Here is a 25254-nt window from a genome sequence, read left to right as displayed (position 1 = left end):
TAAAGTGATACAGAAAACAGTTTCATTCCTTTTTGAATGAAATTCATTCTTTTCAGTTTTAGAAATTAAAACTGGAAAATGTTTATATTTAAGTCAAAGTGCTTTCAAAACTAATCCTAGGGAGAAAGAGAGTTCTGAATGGGGCAGGTTGTTGGAAATGTGGAGTTATTCCCTGCCAGTCTTTTCTTATGCTCCAGCCACCAACCCTTTTATCTGATTCTGAAACTGCCTTAGACGTAATTGGGTTTCTTAAGACCTGTTTCTCTCACTGGACACGATTGTGAACAAAGAGGACTGAACTGGGAAAATAATTAATTTTAATGAGAGAGACACTGGGGAAGTGTGAGTGGCTTCCTCTGTTTTCTTTGATCTAAAATAATGAATGTTCATGCAGCAAATAGAGCAGAAAGATTACAAGCATCTAGTCCTAAACAGAGGTGACACATTTAAGCAATCCAATGAAATCTCTTTTTACAAACTATACTCACAACTGAGTTTGCCCAATCATGACAGAACATCCTGGACCTCTGTATTTTTAATCTTAGCTTGCACAAACTAAGTTGCACAGAATATGCATCATCAAAGGTACACAAAGGTAGGCCCAGTTATTCCCAGCTCTTCAAGCCACAGATGTAGAATTTTCTCCTTTTGGTGTGTAGGGCTTCTTTTCTTTTATTTTTCTTCAGTTTTTATATGAAAAATATCCCATGTGCATTTTATTCTGACATGTGAAAGGGCTGTGAGCTTCTCTAAGGTGAAGACAATACTATGTTCAAAATCGAATCTCAGCATCTCTCACAGTGCTGATGCCTGTGGGCTCAGTAAATCTTTGTTGAAATGAATGAATGAATGAATCACTGGTAAGCCTACCCTGAAATGTAGCCACTGTTTATGTTTTTCTTTCTATAATTCCAGTCTTTTATAAGCATGAATATTTGTACTACTTGTGAAAGGCTGCAAAATATTTACAAACAAACCCTGACATCTTAGTGGCTCAAGCTTTTTTTTTCTTTGATGTATAAATTTAATGTCACTTTGTGCAAGGTGGCTGTCTGGACAGCTCTCCTCCAGGTAGTGGTCCAGGGACTTAGGATGCTTCCATTCTGAGGTTGATGATGTGCGAGAAGCCTTGATTATTCTAGGTACTCTGTACCTAGAGAGACCTAGCCCTAGGTACAGGGACAGGGTTCAAAAATTGACCAAAGGAAAGACAAATATCTATAATAGAGAGAGGAGGAGAAAGACTATCCTAGTTTAAAATACTGCCTGGGGATAGCTGTCTTTTTAGAAATTGGGGTCAAGGAGTGTTTTCCAATTCCAGAAAATAGTATGTTCTTAAAAGCCAAGGAGAAAGAAGAAAGAGGTAGAGATATGTTTGAAATGTGCACCGTCATGTAAGAACGGGGTAACAGATAACTATCTGGTTAGAGTTTTCTAGGCTGTTGGCAGAACAGGTTAACCGACAACTATCTAGTTAGAGTTTTCTAGGCTGTTGGCATACTCTGCCGATTTTGAGCGGAGATAGCTGAGACTCATGGGTGGGGGTGGGAGTGAAGCAAAGAGAAAGGTTGGGTGGGTGACCTATGCCCAGCAACTGAACCAATAACTGCTATTTATTTTTCTGGTTCCTGGTTCATTAGTTCCTGGAACTCGTTTACCGTTACTTCCTGAAACCACATTTCATTGAACAAAAGCCCCATGCAATGTTTGATTGAAAACTCTCAACTAATCCTTTATGACCTTTCCAGTTAGTAGAATCCTTTATGCCCTTTCATGTTAGTAGAATTTCTCTGACCTTGCTAATAGTGAAACTAAAAGTCCAATCATATCATCTCTCTGGCCTAGAACTTAATTTGCTTCTTCAACTAGGGGAGATCCAACCAAATGGTGTCTTTTATTATTGACTGATCATAGTTTTAAACTCATGGAAGAAGCTATATTTCAGATATTCCTTTCTATGTCAATAAACTAGACAGTCTTATTTTGTTTTTAATAAAAATGTTTTATATAATTATTAAATTCAAAAAATGTAACAATATTTCAAAGAAATTTTGGTATTTGTTTTACCTTTACCTTCTTTTATGGCAAGCAATCTTGATTTTGCATATAGAGCTATAATTTATTATTTAACTTTTTTTATAATAAACTCAAATAAAACAGGATCAGTTAAAATATTTAATAATAGTGTGAATGGCACATAGATTGGTAAAAATTCATGAAATTGATGTTTAAATAAGTAATGTCTGAGAAGTACTGATTTAGCCACCCTAAGAGCCCATTTCTAGGATCCTTAAGGCTGGATATGCACCTTCCACTGGAAAGGTAACAGAAGGTGAATCTCAACCACAGTTGTACCTAGAACCCTGGGGATCTTTCTAAAACGCTGATGACAAGACTCCACTTTAGACTGATTAAATCAGAATATCTGAGTGCGGGGCCCCAGGAATGGGTAGTTTTTTAAAGCTTCCCAGATGATTGTTATGTGAAGCCATGGTTGGAAACCATTAATACTAGATGTTTTCAATTTCCTTCAAAATGTGCTTTAAGACTAACTTTTGAAACCTCTCTCTCTCTCTATATATATAGAATATATATATAGAATATATATATAGAACATATATATATATTCTAAATTAAGTATACAGTGAAGCTAATAAACTAGTAGAAAAGAGGAAATGACTTATCTGTACATTTGATTTTGACAACCATACTCAGTTTTGACACCTCGTTCTGGGCCATCCCCCCCTGCTCAAGCCAAGCTGCCTCCACCCCACAAAGATGCCCTCCTCATCACAGCCAGCCTCTGTAATCTCACTTGATGCCGTGTAACGAAGAATAGTAGCAGTACTAATAACAAGCTTCCATTTATTGAGCTCTTACTGTGTACTATCTTTTGCTGCAATGCATCAATGAATATTAAGGTACATACAATATTTTGCACAAATGGAAGTATATGTCCATAGGAAGAAACATTCATATGTAACTTCCTTATAAAAGAGGAATTTGTATATGCATTTTTTAGCTTTTTATTTTGAAACAACCTCAAATTTAGAGAAAAACTACAAGAACAGTGCAAATAAATTTTTCCTGAACTGTATGAAAGTGAATTGCTGACATGATGCCTTAGATGCCAAGTACTTTATTATATATTTCCTATGAACAAGGACATTCTTCTATATGACCACAAATACAGCCATCAAAATCAGGAAATTAACATTGATACATTATTTATCTTAGATTCTACAAATGTCATCAGTTGTCCCAAACATCCTTTACAACAAAAGGATCCAGTCCAGAATCACATGTTGCATTTAGTTTTCTCTTTAGTTTTGTTTACTCTGGAAGAGGACCGCAGGCTTTCCTTGACTTGTATGACCTTGATGCTTTTGAAGATTACAGGTCAGTTATTTGGTAGAATGTCTCTCAAATGGGGTTAGTCTGAGGTTTCCTCATGGTCAGCACCTTTACAACATTACAGAAGCCTTACTGCAGTCTTCTCTTTACATCCTATCACATCATGCATGATGTCAATTTGTCCTATTAATGAAGGTGTTAACTTTGCTTAATTAGGGGATGTTGATGAGTCTTCTATACTGTAAACTGACTCTTTTGCCCCTGATAATTAATAAGAATTTTGTAGGAAGGTATTTTGAAATCATGTATCTATCCCATTACTCTTCGCTCTTTTGATTCATTCATTTATTTGTTCACTCATTTATATTATTATGAATTCATGAATTCTTAGTTTATTCAGTAGGCTATAATCCATTAGTGTCATTACTTATTTTGATGCTCAAATTATCCTAGACTTGATCAATAAGAGCCGGTTCAGGCTGGCTTTGATTTTGGACGTATGCACATCATTCTTTGAGCACTTCCTGGTTTTCTTGCATAACGAGATGTTCAGGTTTGGCTTTTGCTTTTCCTGCCTCTGTCCTGATATCAGCCAAAGACCCTAGGGTCTTTGGTTCCTTTTAGTGCATAAAAGTAACCTGGGCATGAAGTGTGCTCATTGATATTGAGGCGTTTCTGTTCCTAGGCCTTCTCAGTCAACCAAGCTACTGACCTTACACACACACACACACACACACACGTACATGCATACACATATATACTTTACATCATACTTACATCTACAACTATCTCTGCATACTAAAAACCATGAGTTCATATTAATATCCCCAATCCCAATCCAACACCACAAGGTTCATTCTAGTCTCCTCCCTTTTCAAGTCTGTAACTCCATTCTCCAACAGTGAGGATACTGTCTCATGTTATCCTAAATATATTTACTAATTTGATCAACCCTGCTGCGTGCTACCATTCTCCATACTCTGCTGCTGCCCTCTTCTAACCCTGTATTCATGAATACCCTCCTCACTTCATGAGGTTTCTGACACTGTCCACTGGAACTTCACTGGGTTTTGATGCCTGGTTCTGAGCTACTCCCAAACCCACACACACCTTCCTCACCCTACTTGGGCTCTGACACTCTGTGCCAAACTGCCCTGTACTATGCGAATGTCCTCCTCATCCCATTCTGATGCCCTGCAGTGGACAGCTGTTACTACCATCCAACCACCTCGACACCCTTCCCACTGCTTGTGCTCTAACACCTGTGCCTGGTCAGTCTTTTGTGTGGTCCTCCTTCTTGCTGCTCAGGCTTTTCTATCTCCCTCAGGTCATATGCTGAGGCCTACTTTGCTCAGCCCCCACCTAATGCTATGTAGGCTTTTAATTTTGAAGTTTTTTGCCAAATTGCCATACAGAGAGACTACGAATTTACATCCCACAGCCAGCTGAAGAGCACCTGTCTCCCTAACACCTTCTGCAATAAAGTGTGTTATCATACTTTTAGATCTTTGCTCATTTGAGAAGTAAAAAAATGTATATATCAAATTATAGCTTAAAATGTATTTGAAGAAAAATCGAATACTTCTTCAAAACAATAGGAATGCATATTTTCAGAAGTGTTTTTTTTGTTTTGTTTTGTTTTTGAGATGGAGTCTCGCTCTGTCGCCCAGGCTGGAGTGCAGTGGCGCGATCTCAGCTCACTGCAAGCTCCACCTCCCAGGTTTACGCCATTCTCCTGCCTCAGCCTCCTGAGTAGCTGGGACTATAGGCGCCGCCACCTCGCCCGGCAAGTTTTTTTGTATTTTTTAGTAGAGACAGGGTTTCACCGTGTTAGCCAGGATGGTCTCGATCTCCTGAACTCGTGATCCGCCCGTCTCGGCCTCCCAAAGTGCTGGGATTACAGGCTTGAGCCACTGCGCCCAGCCGGAATGCATATTTTCATTAAAGCCCAATATTATGATTTTATTAGCACTTAATTTTTAATTCTTAAACACCAAACTTTACAAAACAATGCTATTTTCTCAGTTATGTAATGGTGTATTTTTCTCTGTTTAATAACTAAATCGAGTCTCAGAAACATATTGCTGGTCCCAGATTTAATTGAAAGGGATAGCAAATTTTAATTTCTAATGGGACAAGAAAAACAACACGTGAAAAGTCTGTTTTGACTAGAACAGTTATCGAATCAGCAATTAATTGTTTATACTTATGTCACTTTGCCTGGAAAAGATAAATTTAGGGAGATAAAAAGTGCCATCACATAATAATAGAAGGTCTTGGTCATTTGATCATGTGTCCTAAGTTTTTGGAGAAAGTCACAATGCCAGAGTACCCTGGATTTCAGAGCAGGCCCCAGGCAACATTTCATTATATTGGTAATGGTATTTACGGAGCATTAACAGTTCACTGGGAGCAGCCTTCTTCACAGTGAAGCCTTTGGTACACCAGGAACCTAATGGAAGCTCTCTTTCGTTTATACTTACCCAGTAAGTGGCACTAAACATTCATTTATATTTCTCTATAAATGGCCCATGGTTGGATCAGAGCAGCTTGAGGTAATTAGCAGGGCATTATTTTCCTTTCAGGGTGTGGTAGAGTTAGACATGTTAAAACAACCTCCAGAATTGAAAAGTGATAGATTCCAAGGAACTGTGCCATTTACATGTACAATTAACAGAATCATAAGGAAAAACAACACCTTAATAATAGCTTAAGTTTTGCATAATGTCTTGCATTTCACAAAGTAATAGAGATTGTCCAAGGCTCTGCATTTTGGGAATCCAGAGGGCGTTCTGCAGCCACCACCTGATATCTCAGATTCACAGTGTGTGCCAGAAGATTCTCTGGGCTTTTACAAAAAAACAAAAACAAACAAACAAAAAAATCTTTTTGGCTCATTCTATTGAAGGAGTGTACTCAAAAGTTTAATTTTGCCAGCAACAAAGATAATACTGAGGCCCATTATCACAGCAATACCTCAGTGATCAAGCATTATTGGGTAGAACAAGTTTTTCTGGATGAATAAATTTTCAGGATAGCATAGCTTTCAGGATAATGGGTGATTTCACTTTGTATATTTTTGCTAATATTTTTTCTATTGGTCATCATTAAAGGATTTCTAGAGCTAGAAAGTTTAAAATTCTCATTTTTCAAGTGAGGAAACTAAGGCATTGAGGTTTAGATAGATGCCCTGGAAAACTGAGGCAGGAAGGTCAATACCAGTCATCAGCAAGGTTATAGCGTCATCTACTATGACGCAAGAAGTAGGATCATACGGGTCACCAAGGTTAATTGTGGGAGGGGTAATTAGGATCATAGTCAAGACTCAAGGGAATGTGGTAAAGATGGGGTGGAGATGGAAGACAGCAGCATTTATTAGGAGAATTTCCGCTCATCCTTTAAGACTGTCTAAAGATCACCTCCCTGTGAAATATTTCCTGGCACCTCCTTCCTGTCTAGAAAGAATAGATGATCCCAAAGCTGTATTCCCTTCGTTCTTTACCGAAGCTTTATCATAGCACCTATCACTTCATGTTTTGTAAATGTGTGGCCTGAAGGAAGAAGTGTTGTCGAATGAAATATTTGTATCTTCAGTATACCCAGCATCATCTGACATATGGTAGGTGCTCAAGATGGATTTGTTGAGTAGTTCAATAAATATAGGACTAAATGATAAATGATGAGAAATAAACACAAGCTATGTCTTGACTTAAGGTCAGTGTTAGGAGTAACAGTGATCGGCTGAGGATGAATAAGCATTCAAGGATGACCGCTTCCCTTCATGGCTCAGACTGCTTAACTTTTACAGTTGCTTTTGGTTCTATTTCATTTCTTACCATTAGCTCAAGCTCCCAAAAAACCAAGCATAGTACATAATGAATGCTATGGACAAGCAGAAACTGAATGTATTGATTCCTGGAAAAAAATATTTATTTTTTCAGCAAACATTTATTGAAAGTCTGTCGTGTACCTGGTGCTGTCATAGATTCTGTGGATTCAACACATTTCTTGCCATTGTGGATCCTACATTCCAGTGGGGACCAGACGGTAGAGAGATGATGCATAATAAACAGTCAGACTTTGATGAGAATGATGAAAACAAAGCAAGACAAGGGGTTTGAGGGTGGGGGAGGGACTCACATTTTAAGAGGTCAGTGGGGAAGAATGTTTCTCAGAGGAGGTGACTTTGAGCAGAAACCTGTTTTATCCTTTGAAACTCAGACCTGAAGCTCTAAGATTCCAGGATAATTTAATCTAGATGTCATCTTCTGGACTCCCTCAAATCCCCTTTCCCACAGTCATTTCCCTCAAATCCCCTTTCCCACAGTCATTTTACTGCTTGACCAAGACCATTTTTAATGTAGTGGTGACAGCCTGTGTTGCCAGGGCCTGAAAGGTATCTCTTATCCTAAATGTTTTCCATCTGATCTGGCAGGACCCTCTATCCATTTCAGTTTGCCAGATATTTGTAAGAATCTATCACATTCTAGAAACTGGCCAGGCCTTGGAAATGGAACCAAACATAAGACATGGCTGCAGTTGTCAGTGAATTTACATATTAGAGGGGATTGTAAACACACAAACAAATTAGTTGCAAAAAAATGTGTGGTGGGAGCCTTCAGAGCTGTCGGCCCATGGGGACAAAACCCAAAGAAGCTCCTGAGCTTAGGGGCTTGGAAAGACACCTAAAAGAAATGATGTCTGATAGGGTTCAGGACACACTACTAGAAAATATGGCACCTTGGCATATTGAATATTTTAAGCTAAAGGAAGTTGAGAAAACAGCAGAAGCAGGAAGGTCTCTCTGACCTTCCCCTGCCTTTTCCTCTGAAGCAGGTCACAAGACTCCCATGCAAGAGGTGCCCTCCCTATACCCAGAGGGAAGCAGCATTCTTATCTCAAAAGACAAAGGGACACAGTGAAGAATCTGAACACACAGGCCTTGCTAAGTTTCCTCTAGCTTACTACACTCGCCTCATACTCTTTGCCCTATCGTATTTCTCCACAACTCTTCACTCTTCATCAAACCTACTATCAAAAACACTAGGATTTAACTGTTTTTTTTTTTTTTTTCAGGTCATTTCCTTATGAATACTCCTGCACCATGTAACACTTAGATTAACCGAATATATTTGTATGCACTTCTCTTGTTACTGTGTCTTCTGTTACAGGATTCTCTTGTAATGTGTGTTTTGTTACAGGTCCCCTAGACATGAATTTAGGAGGCTAAAAGGAAACATGCCTGAGCAAAGTTGTAAAAGAGAAGTAGGTACTTTTCAGCCTGACATTGGCATCCGCTAAGAAAGACGACAGTGAGGGCACCTCATGCATGCGTGGACTGGAACGAAGTTCTGTTTGGACCTCCAGTCTTCTGGTTTGGCTCATTCATAGGCTGTGAGGTGGGACAGAGGAGGCACAGTAAGAGATGAGCACCATTTAATTCTGATAAACTGTACACAGCTAAGTCAAGGGGCAGCAATATAGTTGAGGTTTGGTGATATAGAAAGAGGCTTTCTTGTGAGGGTCATCAAAAGTCATTATGGAGAGTTTGTATGCCATATATATAAATGTTACATACATATTCATGCATAAACCATACATATTCAGGGAAATAGGCAGCCTCTGACATTACTAGGAAAACTAACCAGGAAGTAAGGCTGCGTGAAATGGGAACAAGGTGAGACCAATGGCTGGATGATGGATTAGTTGATTGTTGCAGTAATCTTTGAGTGGTTCATGAGGTTCTGGACCAGGATTGTGTCAAGTGAATAAAACAAAAATTATCCTCATTATTATATAAGACTGTCAGTGCCAAGAGCAACATGACAAGACTGGGCGCTTGATTGGATCTGACAAACGTAAGTGAACAACACTCCATTCAGAAGGCTTTGTCTTCTTTTTCTCCTCTTACTTGTCATCTCAGCTCTGAAAAGGAAAATATATCCTGGCTAATGAGCTTCAGTTTACATGACATTAACCAGGAATTTTTATTAACCAGCAAATGGCAACTTCCCATTCTACCTCATCCATCAGGCAATGAATTTTAAATTGAAAGAGGGGTGTTTTAGAGGTCTGTTTCACATCACTGCTTTAATTTCTTGTTTGTCAATGTGTATAGATTTCCGATGCTGCAGAAATGGAAAACTGCTCGCCAAAGGAACGCAGGGATGCCTGTGACTCCCTCTAGACTTTTGGATGAATGTTTTGCAGGTATACCTAAAAAACTAATTTTGTTCCCCTACACAATAAATGAAAATGAGAATTTAAGATCCTAAATACCACTGCCCAATTTTCTGTACTCTTGCTCCCCCACTCCAACCCTGTCTTTACACTCCTCTGAAAGGCAACTATGTCTAAGATGAGACTTATTTTATGTGTCAGAACAAAAAAAAATGCAATTTAACACACTCTGGAATTATTTCAGAAGCAGTAGACTCTTGAATAATTTAGGCTTGTCTCTGAGTTTTAAGCATCAATCAAATAATTAGATAAGGTAAATTAAGGAGGCCAGCAAATGTAATTTACTGGTTTCATCACCTGTTATACACTTTTAGATTAAGTGTGCAAAAGCACTTAGAGGAGACGTCAGAGCTCCTTCCTGAGGGAAGTCATGTGACCTTCTCTACCTCTCACAAATGCTCCTTTTTGTATCAAGGGACCATTTGTTTGCTCTTAACAGCAAATAGCACACTCTATCCTCCAAATGGCCACCTGCACAAGCCCAGCACTTAAGAAAGACTAAAAGGCCATATCAACCAGTGATAATGCATGGATCTTTATGAGGCTGATGGAAATGAATTATCTCAGAAAACCATCACAGGAGTAACAATTTCTTAAATGGATTAGATTGAGTTGAGGACTATATTACAGCTTCTTTCTATTCTGGAAAAATCTGAATCACTTCAATATTTTCCGTAATAAAGTTTCCTAAATAGACCCGTGAAATAAAAGGAAGTGCTTACTAAGTGCTATGCACCAGCCATCAGCCCAGTTCTTCGTCCAACTCTCCATTATTCAAGATCCATTCTACATGATGCCAAAGGGTCTAACTTCCTCCAAGACGTCAGTGGGAGACACCAGGATGGGATATTTGAAAGTCACCCAAGATGTGAGGAGGGACCTATTCTCCATCTTCACTGCTCACCCTTTGGAAATTTTCTTTCAGGCCAAAGGAAACATGCCTGAGGAGTGGACCCCAAGCAGCCTGCACTGGGGCTGCCAACGGGAGGGAGCATCTGCCTGGGCAGGAAGGATAAAGTGGGAACATGGGTCTTCTTGTAACTCACTACACCAGTGGTCTGCAGATTTTGTTGTGTATCAGAACCACCCACAAGGCCCCACCCCCCAGAGTTTCTGATTTAGTGGATCTGGGGAAGAGCCTGAGAATTTTCATTTCCAACAAATTCCCAGATGATGTCAATACTGCTGGTCTGGGACCACACTTTAAGAACCATAGCATCCTTTTGGAAACTCTCAGGAGGCGGCTGGTGGGTGGCTAGGTATTGTCCCTTGTTTATGTTTCTTCACATCCTTGGGTATTATTCATCCTTACTTACCCCTCATTGACTGATTTTGCCTCTTTCCCCTGCCTTCAACACAGTCATTGCTATCACTAGGCCTTGGTCTCTTTTTCACCCTATCAGAACACCCTTCCTCCTCTTTTTTGTCTCTTCATCTTCTTTTCATTCTCCAAAGCTCAAGTCAAATCCCACTCTTTCCATGAAGATGATTCTAAACAGCTCAAGCTCTCATTTCTCTCTTCTTTTTTTTTTCCCTTAAGTCTTCCAGTTTTTGTGGTCTGTAGTAAGTCTTAACTGTTTCCAGACTGATTCATGGGGTTTCTTTCTTCAAGTGAATTATAAGTTCTTGCAGGCAGGGATGGTTCATAGATAAAAGTGGTGATGATATTTAACATGGTGAATGTTTACCATGAGTTAAGCATTGCACTAACCCTTTTACATGTATTAATTCCTGAGGTATTATCATTCCCCTTTTACAAGTGAGGAAAACTGAAGAGCAGATAGTGCATAATATCACACAGGAGCACTTGGTAGGGCCAGTATTGAAGCCAAGACCACCCGAGTTCTCTTTAACCACTACCCAGGCAATGCAAGGGTCCCCTAAGCACCTCAGGCAAAGCACTCAGCATGGCACCTGGAATATAGCGGCAAGAGCACTCTGTAAATGGCAGTCAGGATTCCAGAAGGAAAGGCTGATTCCTGAGTGGTGACCGAGGGAGCTGAGCAGACACGTAGCCTACATTTTCTTATGATCATTTCACTTTGATCAATGCCTTTTGCATTATCCTAAGCACACAGAAATGATGCTTATAGGTGTGCAGAGTTGCTTTACACATAGCCCAATTGTCTTTGCACTGTGCTATTCACCTTTTATTTTCTTTTTATTTTCATGGGTGATGGCCTGTATTTGAATGAGTGGGATAGAGTTACAAGAGTGTCCCATGTTCATGAAACAATCAGCTTTTTGTTTTTATTTGAGATGGAATTTCATTCTTTTGCCCAGGCAGGTGTGCAATGGTGCGATCTTGGCTCGCTGCAACCTCTGCCTCCCCAGTTCAAGCAATTCTCCCGCCTCAGCCTCCTAAGTAGCTGGGATTAGAGACATGCACCACCACGCCTGGCTAATTTTGTATTTTTAGTAGAGATGGGGTTTCTCCATGTTGGTCAGGCTGGTCTTGAACTCCAGACCTTAGGTGATCCGCCCGCCTCAGCCTCCCAAAGTGCTGGGATTACAGGCGTGAGCTACTGCACCTGGTCGAAACAACCTTTATGCTCTAAGATTTGCCACTCATTTGGGGCCTTAATCAATAACCCCAGGACTTAATAGCTCTGCAGGGCACACAACATGTACCAATTGCTAGATGTGAAAATAGAAAATAAAATATAACACATTCATATTTATGAATTTTCATTTTCACAGCAATATCTTTAATAGTGAAGCCAATAATGGCAACATGAAGCATTGATAATCACTATAGCAATGTTTACAAAAACTCTATAATATAGCAGTTAATGTATTGCTATTCTTTTGCTCAAATGCAAATCTGTTTTTTGGCATATCTCTTAATTTCCACCAGATGAACATGTTTATAGTTACACTGAAAGCCTACAGTATTATTTGGTTAGGATGGCTTCTTTTAACATAAGAAGCTCTAAGGTTTATATTTCAAAGAATGACACACATGATTTATCACACATCAAAATTCTGAATATACCAAGCAGTCATGCTTGTCATTATACTAAGTCTTTCTTACAGGTAGTCTATTTACCTAACACACTTTTCTCCCTGAAACACTGAGGTATATGCTTTTGTATACTTCTATTTCTATTTAAAAGACAGAAAATGATGTCACAAGCAGGTCAGGCGTGGTGGCTCACGCCTGTAATCCCAACACTTTGCGAGGCCGAGGCGGGTGGATCACAAAGTCAGGAGTTCGAGACTAGCCTGATCAATATGGTGAAACCCTGTCTCTACTAAAAAAAAAAAAAAATACTAAATACTAGCTGGGCATGGTGGCATGTGCCTGTAATCCCAGCTACTTGGGAGACTGAGGCAGGAGAATTGCTTGAACCCGGGAGGCAGAGGTTGCAGTGAGCCTAGCTGAGATCATGCCACTGCACTCCAGCCTGGCGACAGAGACTCCATCTCAAAAAAAAAAAAAAAAAAAAAAAAAAGAAAGTAAAGAATGTCACAAGCAGAAACCACTTAACTAAAAATCCCAAAGAATACATATCAATCTGTATTACCTTGCACATTGAGCATGAGCACCAACATGCTAAAGTAAACAGATGGACTTTGAGGACAATGGGTGCAATTAGCTGTGTGGACTGGGCCGGATACCTGTACAGGGATGCTGTAGGATGCCTGAGTCACTTTGTATGAGCTAAATGAGAAGGACAGCACCTCTTAAGGACCACAGGTACAAAGGTAGGCTCAAGCCTCAAACTCAAGGAGGTAGCTTGTCCCCACCCCTAAGAAAGGCAGCAGAGTAGTTACACTGGTGACAGCAACATAGAACCAAAGTGGAAGGTACTTATTTGAGCAGAGTCTTGCTTGAAGATGCAGTGAGTCACATGCTGCAGATGGCAGGCTGTGATGGTTGAAGCCTCAGCTTTGAAGTGGCTCTACCCAGTCAAGCTTTTTGCCTGCAGAGCCCCATTTTTGCCCTCATTTACAAAATTGCCATTAGCAGCCTCTAAGCCTACTGCCTTCCCCATACACACATGGATGGTCCTTTTTCAATTATTGATGCTAATGGGTGAGAGGGATAGGGAAAAGAATGAATAATTGCTCCCAACCTCATATTCCTTTACTTAACACTTCCCCGGTCTTCTCCACATCCAAATATCTTATCAAAGTTTCCAGCAAATCTTAACCTTGAGGGATGTACCCAAATGTGCTTCTCTGGGACTCTGAATTCCCAGTGCTTTTTTTTGTGTGTTGATGTGTTTGCTGCAGGAATTGCAAGAACCTAGAAACTCCCAGAACCCCTGCCCTGAGGAGACTTGCAGGGTTCTCGCTGGAGGTCTTTAGAAGCCTGGGTTCATAACTGGGTCTCTCTTAACCAAAGCATCCAGCCTCCCCTGGAAATGTGATAATCTTCAGCTTCTAACAAAAAGGTTTTGCCTTGTGGCATTTAGCTTCTGGTCAGTTAGCTGTTGTTTCTCCCTCCATCCCAGATCAATCTCAGAAAACCAGGTTAGCTCCAAATCTGGCGACTATTAGGAGCATACTGTCGGTGTGAATTTGTGTGTAAATTTAGAAATATTGCCACTTTCCTCCAAAGCTAATTCTCTGTCTTAAATCAAGAGGAAGAAAATGGCTAATTTCTTGGCTGAAATCATTTCTGTCATTTTACTATGTACTTGAGACTATTGCAAACAAATGTAGAGATTTTTATTAAACTGTATTGGTTTTTAGAACTGAAGATTTTAGAGAGCTACTCCAGATCTCAGGCTTCTAAACAAACCGCCAGTGAGATCAAAGCTGCTCTACCTGGCTCACGTATTACAGCCCAGGAACCTAAGTGAGTTTTGAGCAAGAAATAATCTAAAACAAAAGAAAACAAAACAAAAACTGCCTCTAATTCTGCATAGCAGACACTCACCAATTAACTGATTATCAAATGCTTTTTGACAGAGCAATCTTGCCATTGGTATAACTTAAATATACTTGTTTATCAATTGCTCTTTGTTTTTTTAATTTTTCATTAATATATGGGAGGTTGGGTTTCTGGGTGGTCTGTTGATAGCTCAACTTCATTGTGACTTATGCCCCCCAGCCCTCCATTCTTCTCTGTCTTGGAGGAAAACCAGAAACCTCATCACCAGTTCTTTTCCTATATGCCTCCAGGTTACATTTGTCCAGTGAGAGGCACCCCCGTGAAACGTCTGAGGCAGAAAAGGAGAAGCTATTTTTCTATAGTGCCAGCTACAGGCGGTTACTCAGAGCCTCAGCGTCTCAGAGTCCTCCTGAGAAGCACCTGCTATGGGCAACTTGATCACAACAGGAGCCCCAGTTTCTCTTGAGAGCTCTGCAATTCGGTTGCCCTTAAAGCAACCTTCTGATCTTTCCTTACCCAGCCCTTCTAATGGTTGTGCAAGCCTCAATTCCTCTTTCAACTCTCTCCAACTCATCAAAAACCTAGCACCATTTCTGGTTTCTGATTAAATCCTGACTGATACTGGGGCCAGGGATTCATTCTCTTTCATGCCTCTTTTTTCTTATAATACAAAAGCTAGGGGTATTAGTCAGTGAGAAAGTACTCATTGAAAGCACAGGCCAGGTGCAGTGGCTCATGCCTGTAATCCAGGACTTTGTGAGGCTGAGGTGGGTGGATCACCTGATGTCAGGAGTTTGAGAGCAGCCTGGCCAACATGGTGAAGCCCTGTCTCTACTAAAACAAAACAAAACAAAACAAAACAAAAAACAAAAATTAGCCAGGCATGGTGGCAGGTGCCCATAGTCCCAGCTACTTGGGAGGCTGAAGCAGGAGAATCACTTGAACCCAGGAGGTGGAGGTTGCAGTGAGCCGAGATCACACCACTGCACTCCTGCATGGGTGACAGAACGAGACTCCATCTCAAAAAAAAAAAAAAAAAAAGGCACATAATTACATAATTTATATTGCAATGTGTTAGGTATGAGGACTCACATCAAGATAAAGTCCCCAAATAAAACAGATAAAATAATGACCATGCATATATAAAATGTATATGTAAACACAATAACTAAAAGTTTGTACCAAGGAAAGATTGGATCAGGGACTCTTCTGGAGGCAAGAAAATCACTAAGATGTTTCCTTTCTTTCTAAAATCTTCTGCTGGGCAAACGTTCAGCAGGCAGCCTTCTTGGACATGGGCTGTCGTCCCTGACTGCATCCATCCTGAGCTCTCTGATATGCCATCCTGCAGGGCAGCACTGTCACTGTATGCCAGGGGCACAGGAAGAGGGAGGCCTGTGAATGAAGAAATGTAGTATTGAATTTTCTGCTGCTTCCTGGACACTCACAGGGTGTAACTGGGAAGAATTCAAGGCTGCGAATAGTTCCATTAAAAGGTACACCTATCATTTAGAAGGAGTTGGGCTTCAAGACCGAAAATGCTGCCTCAACTGGCTTAAACCACATGGAATGGATACAGGAACAATCAGAGGCCCCATGATGCCATCCACTGAGGTTTGTCTCGTCCTCTCCTCTGCTGTCCTCAGCATCAGTTCTATTTTGATGCTGTCCTCCCTGTGGAGGCAAGACAGCTGCCACATTCCTAAGTAACACATCTAGAAACAAAATAACATTGGGTGCCAAAAAGGGAGCATGGTTTCTAGTGTTTGTATTTTCAGAAACAAACAAAACTCTCCCTCTAAACTCCCAGCAATCCACCGCTCTTGCATGTCCCACGGGCTAGAAGTGAGTCACAAGCCCACCCCTAAACCTATTATTGGAAAGATAATGGGGCCATACAAATGGGCTTAGTTCAGCCAGGATTCAGCCCTGGAAGTGGGGTAAGCCCCCTGCTTTGTGCCACATTGGAAAGGGATGAGTGCGTGATCCTGGGGCTTTGACAACAGAAAATCAGGAGGGGATACATATTGGTTTCTCTAGAAATGATCTGATCAAAATAGTAGTTACTGGCTGGGCACAGTGGTTCATGCCTATAATCCCAGCATTTTAGGAGGCCAAGGCAGGAGGATTGTTTGAGCCCAGGAGTTCAAGACCAGCCCAGGCAATATAGTGAGAGACCCAGGCTCTACTCATCAGCCCTCATGAGAAAAAAATTTTCTGGGCATGTGGTATGTGCCTGCAGTCCCAGCTACTTGGGAGGCTGAGGAGAGAGGATCTCTTGAGCCTGGGAGGTCAAAGCTACAGTGAGCTGAGATGGTGACATTGCACTCCAATCTGTCTCCAAAAGAAAAAGAAGAAAAGGTAGTTAATTATTGTAACAGGAAGCAAGGAGGGCCTCAGATTTGTCAGTGTTGTTCATGACAACCACACACTTTCAGAAAGTTTCAGTGGGATTCACACCTTACTTTGCACCACCACACTCCACGGGGCTTGGATGCAATTGTGCTCTATGTAAATGTGTATTGTGTATTCAGCTATTCCTGGAATTCTATTTTCAATCCTGATTTTAATTAGAGGGATACTTCTTTACCACGACAAAGTCATGGTCAGAAGAGAAGCTCAACATTGTACCGAGGTCACAGAAATAGAATTCCATTATTGTGTCTAGAGCAAGCTGAATCACATGGGTGGAAAATTTTAGATTTCAGTATTGAGGGGCCACCAGAAAATATTCAAAAATATGTAATGAATAGCTTTCCATAGAATAAGACAATGCCATACATGGCCCACCTGGAGATGACTTGATCTGGTGTTTTCTCGATGTTATTAGGGTTTCCTGCAAAAGCAAACAAGAAAAAAACGTGGTTCCATTGTTAACTATATTAGGGAAATGTTGACCTAAACAGGGTAAAACAGGCATATCTACTTCAGGACCTCTCAGAGTTGTTGATACGGTGCCACAAACTGTGGCTCTCCAAAAGGGGACATTATATTCAGTGTTTCTCAAACATATTTGACCACAGAATACAAAATGGAATATGGTGAGACTGATGTGCAGAATCTACTTTGGGAAAGGCTGCTTAGGCCCTTCATTTTACAGCTAAATAAACTGAGGACCTGTGAAATGAAGGAATGTGTCCAAGCTTGTTCCATTAGCCAGGATTCCTCGGGATACAAATGGAAGCATCAGGAGAGTTTGAAATTTAAAAAAATGATTAAAGTAGGCAGGATTAGGGAAGCCAACAAGATATAGTGAGACACCCAGGGAATCACAGCAGCTTAAAGCTATTGCCACCCCAACCCTAAAGGGGAAAGAGAAGGAAGCTTGTTACTGGAGCTCAGCTGAGAGCTGGAGAAATGGAAGGGCTGCCTGTCAGAACTGTCATGGGGTAGGGAAGAAGGGGATAGATACGTGACCTCAGCCTGTCTCTCCTCCTGTCCTCCCCTTTCCCACTGGTGCTGCCCATTGGCCAAATCCATGTGGAAGCCAGAGGGCGGAAGCCTGGTGATGTAGTCTGTAGAGGTCAGCCTCCCAGGCACACAGCTGAGCAGAGAAGGGTGAGCACATATCTGTGGGGTAGGTGGGGAATAAACAGCAAAATTATATAGCTAGTATTTTGCCTTTTTCATTTTTTTAGAAAAGTTTACCTCATATATTTCATAAACTTATGTGAGTTGGCATAATACAATTTAATGAACATAAAACAAAAAAATACTAAAAACATAAAGTAATGGTTTTCAAGATGTGGTCTCAAAGTGTGATTTCTAGGGGTTTCCAAGACCCTTTCAGATCTGCAAGGTCAATTTGTAATAGTACTGTGATGTTATCTCGTGTTTTTCTTTCACTCTTTCACAGGCAACCCGTGGGTTTTCCCATGCTGAGTGATGATGTTATTGACTGCTAACGGAATGTGTGCCTGTGCATTCTCGTGATTTAAAATTGCCCCATTTTAATTTCTAATATAGTAGATGATAAGCATTACTCAAATAAACACAGTTTCTTTGGGTCCTCAATTATTTGTGATGTAAAGAAACCCTGAGACCAAAATGTTAATGATGTAAATGTAGCAAAATGACAGATGTGTCCAAGTGAGAGGTAAAGCCAGCTGGACTTCCTGGGTCCAGTAGGAACTTGGAGAACTTTTCTGTCTAGCTAGAGGATTGTAAACGCACCAATCCGCACTCTGTGTCTAGCTAAAGGATTGTAAATGCACCAATCAGCACTCTGCAAAAACGCATCAATCAGCGCTCTGTGTCTAGCTAAAGGATTGTAAACGCACCAATCAGCGCTCTGTAAAAATGCACCAATCAGCACTCTGTTTCTAGCTAAAGGATTGTAAACGCACCAGCCAGCACTCTGTAAAATGGACCAGTCAGCACCCTGAAAAATGCACCAATCAGTGCTCTGTAAAATGGACCAATCAGCAGGATGTGGGTGGGGCCAAATAAGGGAATAAAAGCTGGCCACCTGAGCGAACAGTGGCAACCCACTCCCCTCCCCTTCCACGCTGTGGAGGCTTTGTTCTTTTGCTCTTCCTAATAAATCTTGCTGCTGCTCACTGGGTCTGCACTACCTTTGAGAGCTGTATTTTAACAGTCACTGTATTGAAACACTCACTGCAAAGGTCTGCGGCTTCACTCCTGAAGTCAGTGAGGCCAGGAACCCACTGGAAGGAAGAAACTCTGGACACATCTGAACATCTGAAGGAGTAAACTCTGGACACACCATCTTTAAGAACTGTAACACTCACCGTGAGGGTCCACGGCTTCATTCCTGAAGTCAGCAAGACCAAGAACCCACTGGAAGGAATAAATTCCAGACACACAGGTACTTGAAAGGAACTATTCTTCATGCTGGGCACCAAATCTTCTAGGTTATCTAACAGCAAAGTTGATAGGAAACAAAAGGGTTAGATGGTAAGTCATCTCTAGAGCCTGAGATGTGACTTGGGTAAGTTTTCTAACAACAAAGTGTAAGAAGCCCTTGTGTGGAGTTCATGGATAATGATCTACTTATCTAGAAATGACATATGGGATACTGGATAATAAAACAAAGTATCTTTATTGCAAGAGTGGTGCATTAGTTTCCTATTGCTGCATAATAAAGGATCATACATTTGATGGCCTGAAAACCATACCCATTTGTTATCTCACTGTTTTTGGGGGTCAGGAATCTGGGCATGTCATAACTGGGTTCTCAGGGTCTCACAAGGCTGAAATCAAGGTGGATTGCATTCTCATTTGGAGGATGCAATGGAAATGCTAGGATCTGCTTCTAAGCTCCTGCAGGTTGTTGGCAGAATTCGTGTCTTTATGACTCTAGAATTAATGGCAGCTTGCTGCTTCAAAGCCAGCAACAGAAACAAGAGTCTCTACTGCTTCAGGTCTCAAACTCCAGGGAAGGCCCAGACCCTCTTTAAAAGGCTCGCTGATTTGGCCAGGCCCACTGAGGGTAAATGCTCTTTTGTTTCTCTAAAAGTCACTTGATTCGGGATCTTAATTATACCTGAAAAAAGTCCCTCCGACTTTGCCGTAAACATAATTACAGGAGCGGTATTTCCTTTTGTCCTATCTTATGGTTAAAAGCAAGTTATGGTTTCCACCCACATTCATGGCAAGGGGATTAAGAGCATGACTCATTAGGGGTCACCCTATCATGTATCTGTCAGAGGTGGGGAACAGATTCAACCATAATCAGAAGGGTTTTAATACAAAGGGTTTTAATACAAAGGCATTAGCACAAGTACACGACCAAACTCCTGAGTGAAGACCTTAGAAGTAATATTCTTTGGGGCAAGATTCCCCTTGTGTGAACAACATTCCAGACTCTCAATCAAAACACTACAGTCAAAATCAGAACACAGAAATATGGAAGCATTGCTACCTTGGACAAATAAAGCAACGACAAACATGATGTAAAAGGTGAGTCAGAATCAAAATAAAGTCACACCAGGATCCTACAATTCTGCTGCTTATTGGCTTGGTGAATTTAGCACCTATAATCGTCATTGGCAAACACTAATCCTGCTGTAAAAGCTAATTAGGATTAAGGAGCATTATCCTGGAGGCCAAAGGGATGTGTATGAGGTTTTAAAGGCCCTAATAATGTCTTTGAATTTGTTAGACTGATATTTTAGTATTTTCCCAAGCTCTCTTCCTGAACACTGTTGAAAAAAAGCTGATAGGATTTTTAAATGAATATCCTACAGATGAGGGGGTATTGAAGGAAATTTCTAGGAATAAATTAGTCTAACTTGGGGGTGATAATTTCCTTCTGTAAAGATGGAGGAGGCCACTCTCTATGCCCATGATGCAGAAACAATACTTGTAGAATTTATTAGAGGAGCTCACTCATCTAGAAGACAAAAGTTACTATTTTGGGGAGAGGGGAACAACTTCAGTGGCTCTTTGTGCTCTGTACACAGTCTGCTCTCAAAAATGTTGATTGAAGATGAGGATGAAGATAGTGAAGATGAGGAAAATGATAATCCTCAGAGAGTTCAAAACACTACCTCTAAATAGCTGTCTTTGCTAATAATGCCTTGTTACTGGCCAGGGCCATGTGATATGAGATACAGGACTGGCCTCCAGCTGAGGAAGGGGAGAGAATAGAGAGGAGAGGGGAGGCTGCCAGGGCAGGGAGCTCTTGGGTGGAAGGCAGAGAGCCTGAGAGACAGATTTCACCTAATGTAAATGTTTCCCAGAATGGTTGCTATTTTTGTTCTAAGTAGTTTGCTTATGCCAAAAGTGCATATTTTCCCAACAATCCTCAGGAAATAAGACACAGAAGTCTGTCTTTAATTTTCATGATATCCTGCAATTTAAATCAGTCTGGATGCATCTGTGTGGTTTTTATTTTTTGGTATTGTTTAGATGTAATTAAGCAAATCAATATACAGGTACTTAACTATATATTAACAGGGCCATTTGCTAACAAACTTAGTTATAGGATGGAATTATACCGTAGTAAAGATTTACAAACTTGTAATAAATTCAATTATTATCAAGTCATTACTCAGAATCTGAATTTATAGATATATTACCATATCTTGACAGGAATTTATATTGATTGGATATTTTGAATATTAATAAAATATAGAACTTAGTATTAATAAGTGGAACTACGGTACAATTTTAAAAAGGAGAAAAACAAAATTGTGATTTTTCTAGTTTTTTAGAATTGAAGGGGTTAATATGTTTCTCTGAGTCTCACATATTTGTATTTGCCTCTATGCCTATCAAAAATTTATAAAAGCTACTCTAAGATTGGTTATCTTATTTTTTGTTTTTCCTCCATTTATTTGTGTTTATTAAAGAAAACGGTAATGGAGCTAAAGGTAGGTGAGTCGCCTATAATAAGGAAGCTACAGTAATTAAATTATTGTAAGGCCACCCCTCGAGCTGTCATTCGAAAGGATGAAAGCTTAATTTTTCCATCAACAAAGTAAATTTCATCCAAGCTGTTGTTTAGAATGCCACATGCATTTAAAAATTACATGTTTAAACTAATCAGGAGCAAATGGAATTTAAACCCCTCATCAAAATAACATGGATAGATTGTAAATTTATGGAGCATTTTCACTATAGAAAATTAAGTCCATTCAAAACATATCCAGGATTCATCAGGCAAACGGGGCAGTACTGATGGAAACTACCCACTGTGTGAGCTTCAGGCAGAAAGGTCTCTAATAAATTAAATAGCAGCTGAACTGGCCTCACCATGGCTTGTCTGTTCAACCTAGCAAGGAAAAAAAGTTAGCATTAATTGGTATGCTCTAGGCTCTCTCAAAGGAGCAGGCACTTAGAGCAATTAAGTCAGATGCAGAAAAACAGCTCTGCATTGAAAAGCTGACAGCAGGACTCCTGCACAATATACGTAATGAGTGGCTGAGGACTTTAATGGATGGAGGCTTGGAGACTAATGGACAATTAATGTAAAACAGATGACTTCCCTTGGAGATGACAGTCTTTTGAAAGGCGCTTCACCTGCTGCTCGAACAAATGCGGCTAAAGCGAAATGAAAACAGGAACGTGGTCTCATTGAACAAGGCTAGAGCTAGTATTTGTGTCCCTGCTTTCTCCTTGAGTATTTTCAAAAACTAGGTCAGGAATTTAACAATTCCCTGCAGCTGGTGGTGCAAGCCCCCTCCTGTGGCCTCCTGCCATCCAGGGTGGCCTGAGATCACTGACTGTGCCTCTTGAGCCTTTTGAGAAGCTGCCCTAGCTCGCCTTGTTTAACAGGCAAAAAGAAGACAGGCCATATTATAGTGTCCCAGCCTCACTTTTAAAAGGACAACAAACCACCCAACATAGAAATTGCAGTAAATACATATTGGAACATCTCTTAGAAATTAAAGAACATGGTTTCTTCTCAAACTAGGCTATTTTAATTGTGCTTTAATTTTAAGTTAAGATAACTGGAGTCCTTCAAATTTAAGCTTTATAAGCACAGACAGGCTCCCTCCTTATGATAAGTGGTTGTGTACCGAAAGCAAATAATTGTTTGCAAAGAGAAACCCATTTCCTATAGAAACAATGCTGCAATGGCATTTAAGTTTCCACGTGATCTTCCCGAAATCTGTTTAATCCAGATGGAAGCTTAACACAAGTCAGCCTGAGCCCTGGGTCCTGGAACAGGGAGGAGACAGCTGCCCCTGTGGGAGACGGGAAGGAAGAGGGAGAAAAAAGATGTTTCCCTCTCTTTCTTAGTGGGAAATGGGATTGAACTGAGCTATAATTTTGAGTTACAAACTAATCCTTGGCAATTTTCTATCTTCTAACACCCCTTTACTCAACACGCAGGAAATCAGTGCCTTATGTCATTTAAGTCGCTAGGCATTTCACCCCTGCCCCTAAGCCCCCAACTCCTCTCCTCACTACAAATATACATATCTTAGCAATTCCCCACTTGTTCTCCTGTAATTTTTCTTCCATTTTCTCATAACAGTATATCTCATCTAGAAATTGAGGAAAGCATCTTGTATGGGCTAATGAACACATTTGGTTGATGGCCTGAGCAGTCCCAGAAGCCTTTGCATATTAAAGAAAGAATTGCTTCTAAACTCACATGCATGTCCCATTGACAAAATTTCTGTAAGAAAAAAAAAAAAAATCAAGTCAAAATTTCAGGTATCTAATTCAAAAAAATCCAGAAGTGCAGGAGAAATGTATTAGGATATTTGTTATAGCACTGAAAAGTAGAAACCACGTAAAAGTCAATGAGAAAATACCTTAAGTGTAATATATTCATATGGTGTCAGATTATGCAGGAGTTATGTGGGCACATTAGAAAATTAGCGGATGTCACCCTCTTCTCACAGCCTGCTTAGGTTTCAGCCCCCATGTGCCTGCTCAGCAAGACATGGTTGAGCAGGGTGAGATTTGCACAGCTCAGTTTATAAGCTCTGCCCCTCCCTGCAAAGTGAACAGAGTCATGGCAAGGGTAGAACTTGGATTAAGGCAACAAATATTAATATATGTAGTTTGTATGTTTTAATCCAGAAATTCATGTAGCTGGTGTGGCATTTACTAAAAGTTGGGTAAGCAGGAAATATCTATTTTCTTCAGATCAAATTCAATATGACTGCCATCCCCTATGTCACTGAATTGCAAGAAATTCAGTCTTCATTATTTGTTTCCTCTCCTCCTTCCTGGGTTTACATAAAAATTGGAAGGATTATTTGGTGCCCAGAAAATGAGCAAGTCTCTCAGTGGGTCCAGGGTGCTATGAATCTTCACCCCCAGGCTCCAACTGAGGCAGTTGGCTCTCCCAGTTCTGCACCAAGCTGCTTCCCTTCAAGCCCTCTTCTCACCTGAGTGCAGCCTGACTGGGGGCAGTGCCAAGAAAGGGGCTTGGGGAATGTCCCTTCCTCGCATTTCAAAAGCTTCCATGTTCCCTGGACAAACTCATTGACCCATTCCCGCTTGTGCCAGCCCTCTCAGTGAGCTCAGGTTTCAGGCAAGGGAGGTAGGTTTCCAGGTGGCCAAGATGAGCAGTTACCTTAATGCAGTAGTTCTCAGCACGTGGGTTCCGGCCTGCAGCGTTGGTATTAAAAGGCTAGTTACAGTTAGAAGGAGAAATAGCTAATGTAGATGACGGTTGATGGGTGCACCAAACCACCCATACATGGCATGTGTGTATACCTATGTAACAAACCTGCACGTTCTGCACATGTATCCCAGAACTTAAAGCAAAAAAACAAAAAACAAAACAAAACAAAAAACCAAAAAAAGCCAATTCTTGAACTCCATCCCAGACTTGCTGAATCAGAAACTGGGGGCAGAGCCCAGCATGCTGCATCTTAAGCCTTAAAGGAACCTGGGCTTTTTGCTCTGACCTCATAACAAACCACCCAGAGGGCAAAGGTTCTGGCTACCTCCTTTAAATGGAGAAGGGAAAATAGAGAGGTAAAAGCAAAACAATCCTCATTCTTCCAGATACCTCTACAGCAGCAAAAAAATAAAAAATAAAAAAAAATCCCACATATATACTTTAATGACCTCTCCCCTCTGATAAGGCACTGTGTAAAGCAAAGTTGAGATTTATAAAGGATGAAGAAAACCTGAACTCATTTGATCTACACCCCACCAACAAATCCTCGCCCCTACCTTCAAGGTTTAAGAATTCAGGAGGCTTTATCCTGAAAAAAGAGCATGCTGAGAAATAAAGGTCAAGTATTTAGACTAGGCCGTTCCACATCTCCATGGAAGGAAGAAATGTGTGGACACCCCTGGAATTTCAATTGGTTCTCCTTTTACAAGGATTTTTATACTAATCAAGATGGAACCAGCACATAACTTCCTTATACTAAAGAATT

At 40.6% G+C, this 25254-nt stretch overlaps 1 non-coding gene across 1 annotated transcript; it reads right to left on the bottom strand.

Moving 5' to 3' along the window:
- Positions 1 to 15477: 15477 nt before the first annotated feature.
- On the bottom strand, positions 15478 to 24224 carry LOC106998007 (uncharacterized). The gene is made up of 5 exons (XR_013416909.1): positions 24098 to 24224; positions 23505 to 23528; positions 19189 to 19316; positions 17855 to 18007; positions 15478 to 15832 (listed from the first exon to the last, which is right to left on the bottom strand). It is a non-coding gene; the product is annotated as an uncharacterized LOC106998007 (transcript).
- Between the last annotated feature and the right edge of the window lie 1030 nt (positions 24225 to 25254).

This window comes from Macaca mulatta, chromosome 4 (assembly GCF_049350105.2).
Source record: "Macaca mulatta isolate MMU2019108-1 chromosome 4, T2T-MMU8v2.0, whole genome shotgun sequence".
Lineage (NCBI taxonomy): Eukaryota > Metazoa > Chordata > Mammalia > Primates > Cercopithecidae > Macaca > Macaca mulatta.
The sequence above is the reverse complement of the archived record's forward strand: the minus strand, read 5'-3'. Positions and strand labels throughout refer to the sequence as shown.